This window comes from Somniosus microcephalus, unplaced genomic scaffold (genome assembly GCF_052327205.1).
Source record: "Somniosus microcephalus isolate GS21.2 unplaced genomic scaffold, FLI_Smic_1.0 unresolved_chr4, whole genome shotgun sequence".
Lineage (NCBI taxonomy): Eukaryota > Metazoa > Chordata > Chondrichthyes > Squaliformes > Somniosidae > Somniosus > Somniosus microcephalus.
In genome coordinates, this window is record NW_028225182.1 from 3,452,606 (window position 1) to 3,460,224 (window position 7,619).

The following is a 7,619-nucleotide window of genomic DNA, read 5'->3' on the forward strand; positions in this document are numbered from 1 at the left end:
CCCACCCCCATCAACCTCTCCCTCTCTCCCCCCCACCCCCATCAACCTCTCCCTCCTCCCTCTCTCACCCCCCCATCAACCTCTCCCTCTCTCCCCACCCCCATCAACCTCTCCCTCTCTCCCCTCCCCCATCAACCTCTCCCTCCTCCCCACCCCCATCAACCTCTCCCTCTCCCCCCACCCCCATCAACCTCTCCCTCTCTCCCCCCCCAATCAACCTCTCCCTCTCTCCCCACCCCATCAACCTCTCCCTCTCTCCCCTCCCCGCCCATCAACCTCTCCCTCTCCCTCCCTCCCCCCATCAACCTCTCCCTCTCTTCCCCCCCCATCAACCTCTCCCACTCTCCCCACCCACATCAACCTCTCCCTCTCTCTCCCCCCCCGCCCATCAACCTCTCCCTCTCCCCCCCATCAGCATCCCCCTCTCTCCCCCCCCATCAACCTCTCCCTCTCTCCCCCCACATCAACCTCTCCCTCTCTCCCCCCCGCCCATCAACCTCTCCCTCTCTCCCCACCCCATCAACCTCTCCCTCTCTCCCCCCCCGCCCATCAACCACTCCCTCTCTCCCCACCCCATCAACCTCTCCCTCTCTACCACACCCGCCCATCTACCTCTCCCCCCCACCCCCATCAACCTTTCCCTCTCTCCCGCCCCCATCAAACTCTCCCTCTCTCCCCCCCTGCCCATCAACCTCTCCCTCTCCCCACCCCCATCAACCTCTCCCTCTCTCCCCCCCCCATCACCTCTCCCTCTCCCCCCCATCAACCTCTCCCTCTCTCCCCCCCAATCAACCTCTCCCTCTCTCCCCTCCAATCAACCTCTCCCTCTCTCCCCCCCATCAATCTCTCCCTCTCTCCCCCCACATCAACCTCTCCCTCTCCCCCATCAACCTCTCCCTCTCTCCCCACCCATCAACCTCTCCCTCTCTCCCCCCAACCTCTCCCTCTCTCCCCCCCATCACCCCTCCCTCTCTCCCCACCCATCAACCTCTCCCTCTCTCCCCCCAACAACCTCTCCCTCTCTCCCCACCCATCAACCTCTCCCTCTCTCCCCCCCATCAACCTCTCCCTCTCTCCCCCCAACAACCTCTCCCTCTCTACCCCCCCCATCAACCTCTCCCTCTCTCCCCCCAACAACCTCTCCCTCTCTCCCCCCCACCCCCATCAACCTCTCCCTCTCTCCCCCCCCATCAACCTCTCCCTCTCTCCCCCCCCATCAACCTCTCCCTCTCTCCCCCCCACCCCCCATCAACCTCTCCCCCCCATCAACCTCTCCCTCTCTCCCCCCCACCCCCATCAACCTCTCCCTCTCTCCCCCCCACCCCCATCAACCTCTCCCTCTCTCCCCCCACCCCCATCAACCTCTCCCTCCTCCCTCTCTCCCCCCCCATCAACCTCTCCCTCCTCCCTCTCTTCCCCCCCCATCAACCTCTCCCTCTCTCCCCTCCCCGCCCATCAACCTCTCCCTCTCCCCCCACCCCCATCAACCTCTCCCTCTCTCCCCCCCATCAACCTCTCCCTCTCTCCCCCCCACCCCCATCAACCTCTCCCTCCTCCCTCTCTCACCCCCCCATCAACCTCTCCCTCTCTCCCCACCCCCATCAACCTCTCCCTCTCTCCCCTCCCCCATCAACCTCTCCCTCTCTCCCCACCCCCATCAACCTCTCCCTCTCCCCCCACCCCCATCAACCTCTCCCTCTCTCCCCCCCCAATCAACCTCTCCCTCTCTCCCCACCCCATCAACCTCTCCCTCTCTCCCCTCCCCGCCCATCAACCTCTCCCTCTCCCTCCCTCCCCCCATCAACCTCTCCCTCTCTTCCCCCCCCCATCAACCTCTCCCACTCTCCCCACCCACATCAACCTCTCCCTCTCTCTCCCCCCCCGCCCATCAACCTCTCCCTCTCCCCCCCATCAGCATCCCCCTCTCTCCCCCCCCCATCAACCTCTCCCTCTCTCCCCCCACATCAACCTCTCCCTCTCTCCCCCCCGCCCATCAACCTCTCCCTCTCTCCCCACCCCATCAACCTCTCCCTCTCTCCCCCCCCGCCCATCAACCACTCCCTCTCTCCCCACCCCATCAACCTCTCCCTCTCTACCACACCCGCCCATCTACCTCTCCCCCCCACCCCCATCAACCTTTCCCTCTCTCCCGCCCCCATCAAACTCTCCCTCTCTCCCCCCCTGCCCATCAACCTCTCCCTCTCCCCACCCCCATCAACCTCACCCTCTCTCCCCCCCCCATCAACCTCTCCCTCTCCCCCCCATCAACCTCTCCCTCTCTCCCCCCCAATCAACCCTCCCTCTCTCCCCTCCAATCAACCTCTCCCTCCTCCCCCCATCAATCTCTCCCTCTCACCCCCCACATCAACCTCTCCCTCTCCCCCCATCAACCTCTCCCTCTCTCCCCACCCATCAACCTCTCCCTCTCTCCCCCCAACCTCTCCCTCTCTCCCCCCCATCAACCCCTCCCTCTCTCCCCACCCATCAACCTCTCCCTCTCTCCCCCCAACAACCTCTCCCTCTCTCCCCACCCATCAACCTCTCCCTCTCTCCCCCCCATCAACCTCTCCCTCTCTCCCCCCAACAACCTCTCCCTCTCTACCCCCCCCATCAACCTCTCCCTCTCTCCCCCCAACAACCTCTCCCTCTCTCCCCCCCACCCCCATCAACCTCTCCCTCTCTCCCCCCCCATCAACCTCTCCCTCTCACCCCCCCCATCAACCTCTCCCTCTCTCCCCCCCACCCCCCATCAACCTCTCCCCCCCATCAACCTCTCCCTCTCTCCCCCCCACCCCCATCAACCTCTCCCTCTCTCCCCCCCACCCCCATCAACCTCTCCCTCTCTCCCCCCACCCCCATCAACCTCTCCCTCCTCCCTCTCTCCCCCCCCATCAACCTCTCCCTCCTCCCTCTCTTCCCCCCCATCAACCTCTCCCTCTCTCCCCTCCCCGCCCATCAACCTCTCCCTCTCCCCCCCACCCCCATCAACCTCTCCCTCTCTCCCCCCCATCAACCTCTCCCTCTCTCCCCCCCACCCCCATCAACCTCTCCCTCTCTCCCCCCCACCCCATCAACCTCTCCCTCCTCCCTCTCTCCCCCCATCAACCTCTCCCTCCTCCCTCTCTCCCCCCATCAACCTCTCCCTCTCTCCCCCCCATCAACCTCTCCCTCTCTCCCCTCCCCGCCCATCAACCTCTCCCTCTCCCCCCCCCATCAACCTCTCCCTCTCTCCCCCCCACCCCCCATCAACCTCTCCCTCTCTCCCCCCCACCCCCATCAACATCTCCCTCTCTCCCCCCCACCCCCACCAACCTCTCCCACTCTCCCCCCCACCCCCATCAACCTCTCCCTCCTCCCTCTCTCCCCACCCATCAACCTCTCCCTCCTCCCTCTCTCCCCACCCCCATCAACCTCTCCCTCTCTCCACCCCCACCCCCCATCAACCTCTCCCTCTCTCCCCACCCCATCAACCTCTCCCTCTCTCCCCACCCCCATCAACCTCTCCCTCTCTCCCCACCCCCATCAACCTCTCCCTCTCTCCCCCCCGCCCCCATCAACCTCTCCCTCCTCCCTCTCTCACCCCCCCATCAACCTCTCCCTCTCTCCCCACCCCATCAACCTCTCCCTCTCTCCCCTCCCCCATCAACCTCTCCCTCTCTCCCCACCCCCATCAACCTCTCCCTCTCCCCCACCCCCATCAACCTCTCCCTCTCTCGCCCCCACAATCAACCTCTCCCTCTCTCCCCACCCCATCAACCTCTCCCTCTCTCCCCTCCCCGCCCATCAACCTCTCCCTCTCCCTCCCTCCCCCCCATCAACCTCTCTCTCTCTTCCCCCCCCATCAACCTCTCCCACTCTCCCCACCCACATCAACCTCTCCCTCTCTCCCCCCCCGCCCATCAACCTCTCCCTCTCCCCCCCATCAGCATCCCCCTCTCTCCCCCCCATCAACCTCTCCCTCTCTCCCCCCACATCAACCTCTCCCTCTCTCCCCCCCGCCCATCAACCTCTCCCTCTCTCCCCACCCCATCAACCTCTCCCTCTCTCCCCCCACTGCCCATCAACCTCTCCCTCTCTCCCCACCCCATCAACCTCTCCCTCTCTACCACCCCCGCCCATCTACCTCTCCCTCTCCCCCCACCCCCATCAACCTCTCCCTCTCCCCACCCCCATCAACCTCTCCCAATTCACAATTCAAATCGCTTTATTGGCATGATAAGTTACATCTTATGTTGCCAAAGCATCAAAATACATTTATGGTTTAGCACATAAACGCAGTTCTATTCATACAGTGTATAAACAGGTATATCCCTGAGTGTATAAATATACATTCGCATTGTTTATATATATTCTTTTCTTAGTTTACTGGTTGTCCCTCTGTTCATGGCAAGCTGTAACATAGTGTGCCGCCAGTGTTATACAGCTTCTCTCCTCTCCCAGCAGGAATGGGAGTTTTGGTTGTCATTCAGATTTCTGAAATCAGGGCATATTTGTGAGAATTTTTGGTAGAAATTCTCCCTGATGCCCTGATATTTTCCGCAGGCTGTGAGGAAGTGCATCTCTGTCTCCACTACTCTCTGACTGCAGTGAGAGCATATCCTGTCTTCTCTTGGTAGCCTGGTCTGCCTGTGTCTGCCTTTTTCGATCGCTAGGCTATGTTCGCTAAGTCTGTACCTTGTCAAGGTTCTTCTCAGTTTGTTATCCTTTACCATGGTCAGGTAATCAGCTATGTTGTATTGTCTGTTTAGGGCCAAGTAGCAATTGAGTTTGCTTTGGGTTTTTGCTGTTTCTGCCCAATATGTCAGATATTTTTCCTTTTGCTTAGCGACGATTGTGTTGGGTCGAATTCTTTGTGTTACCCTGTCACTGTCCTGGGGCTGGTTATTGTTAGTATTGTTACAAGTTACTTCACTGAGTCCCAGGACTAGTTGACTGAGGGTATTCTTCTTTATGGTCAGCTCTTGGCATTTCAGGGCGTCGTAGTGATAGCATTGGGGATTGCTCATTTGTAGGTGATTCCAAAATTTGGTGGCTCTTTTTTGGATAGTGATTATTAATGGATATTGGCCTAGTTCCGCCCTGCATGCATTGAATACTGTTTTCCTTTGAGTCCGGAGGATACTTTTACAGAATTCTCTCCCCCCCCATCAACCTCTCCCTCTCTCCCCCCCCAACAACCTCTCCCTCTCTCCCCCCCAATCAACCTCTCCCTCTCTCCCCTCCAATCAACCTCTCCCTCTCTCCCCCCATCAATCTCTCCCTCTCTCCCCCCACATCAACCTCTCCCTCTCCCCCCGCCCCCATCAACCTCTCCCTCTCTCCCCCCCCATCAACCTCTCCCTCTCCCCCCCATCAACCTCTCCCTCTCTCCCCACCCATCAACCTCTCCCTCTCTCCCCCCAACAACCTCTCCCTCTCTCCCCCCCCATCAACCTCTCCCTCTCTCCCCACCCATCAACCTCTCCCTCTCTCCCCCCAAATACCTCTCCCTCTCTCCCCACCCATCAACCTCTCCCTCTCTCCCCCCCCATCAACCTCTCCCTCTCTCCCCGCAACAACCTCTCCCTCTCCCCCCCCATCAACCTCTCCCTCTCTCCCCCCAACAACCTCTCCCTCTCTCCCCCCAACAACCTCTCCCTCTCTCCCCCCCATCAACCTCTCCCTCTCCCCCCCACCAACTTCTCCCTCTCCACCCCACCATCAACCTCTCCCTCTCTCCCCCCATCAACCTCTCCCTCTCTCCCCACCCAACAACCTCTCCCTCTCCCCCCCCAATCAACCTCTCCCTCTCCCCCACCCCCATCAACCTCTCCCTCTCCCCCCCCATCAACCTCTCCCTCCTGCCTCTCTCCCCCCCATCAACCTCTCCCTCTCTCCCCCCCCATCAACCTCTCTCTCGCCCCCTCTCCCCCCAATCAACCTCTCCCTCTCTCCCCCTCAACCTCTCCCTCTCTCCCCCCCATCAACCTCTCCCTCTCCCCCCGCCCCCATCAACCTCTCCCTCTCCCCCCCATCAACCTCTCCCTCTCTCCCCCCATCAACCTCTCCCTCTCCCCCCCATCAACCTCTCCCTCTCTCCCCCCCAATCAACCTCTCCCTCTCTCCCCCCCCATCAACCTCTCCCTCTCCCCCCCATCAACCTCTCCCTCTCTGCCCCCCCATCAACCTCTCCCTGTCTCCCCCCAACAACCTCTCCCTCTCTCCCCCCCATCAGCCTCTCCCTCTCCCCCCCACCATCAACCTCTCCCTCTCCCCCCGCCCCCAACAACCTCTCCCTCTCCCCCCCATCAACCTCTCCCTCTCCCCCACCCCATCAACCTCTCCCTCTCTCCCCCCCATCAACCTCTCCCTCTCTCCCCCCCCATCAACCTCTCCCTCTCTCCACCCCCCCATCAACCTCTCCCTCTCTCCCCCACCCCATCAACCTCTACGCCTCCCCCACCCCCATCAACCTCTCCCTCTCTCCCCCCCCATCAGCCTCTCCCTCTCCCCCACCCCATCAACCTCTCCCTCTCCCCCCCCATCAACCTCTCCCCCCATCAACCTCTCCCTCTCTCCCCCATCAATCTCTCCCTCTCTCCCCCCCATCAACCCCTCCCTCTCTCCCCAACAACCTCTCCCTCTCTCCCCCACCCCATCAACCTCTCCCTCTGCCCCACCCCATCAACCTCTCCCTCTCCCCCACCCCCATCAACCTCTCCCTCTCCCCCGCCCCCATCAACCTCTCCCTCTCTCCCCCCCATCAGCCTCTCCCTCTCCCCCACCCCATCAACCTCTCCCTCTCCCCCACCCCCATCAACCTCTCCCTCTCCCCCCCCATCAACCTCTCCCCCCCACATCAACCTCTCCCTCTCTTCCCCATCAACCTCTCCCTCTCTCCCCCCCATCAACCCCTCCCTCTCTCCCCCCCAACAACCTCTCCCTCTCTCCCCCACCCCATCAACCTCTCCCTCTCCCCCACCCCATCAACCTCTCCCTCTCCCCCCGCCCCATCAACCTCTCCCTCTCCCCCCTATCAACCTCTCCCTCTCTCCCCCCAGCAACCTCTCCCTCTCTCCCCCCCATCAGCCTCTCCCTCTCCCCCACCAACCTCTCCCCCCCCATCAACCTCTCCCTCTCTCCCCCCCATCAACCTCTCCCTCATCAACCTCTCCCTCTCTCCCCCCATCAACCCCTCCCTCGCTCCCCCCCATCAACCCCTCCCTCTCTCCCCCCCATCAACCCCTCCCTCTCTCCCCCCCATCAACCCCTCCCTCTCTCCCCCCCATCAACCCCTCCCTCTCTCCCCCCCCATCAACCCCTCCCTCTCTCCCCCCCATCAACCCCTCCCTCTCTCCCCCCCCACATCAACCTCTCCCCCTCTCTATCTCTGTCTGTGTCTCTCTCTCTCAGTCTGTCTCTCTCTGTCTCTCTCTCTCTCTGTCCCTCTGTCCCTCGCTCTCTCTGTCTCACTCTCTCAGTCTCGCTCTTTCTGTCTCTGTGTCTCTCTCTCTCTCTGTCTCTCTCTCTCTCTCTCTCTCTGTCCCTCTCTCTCTCTCTCAGTCTCTCTCTGTCTCTCTCACACACTCACTCAGTCTCTCTCTCTCTCTCTGTCTCTCTCTCACACACTCACTCAGTCT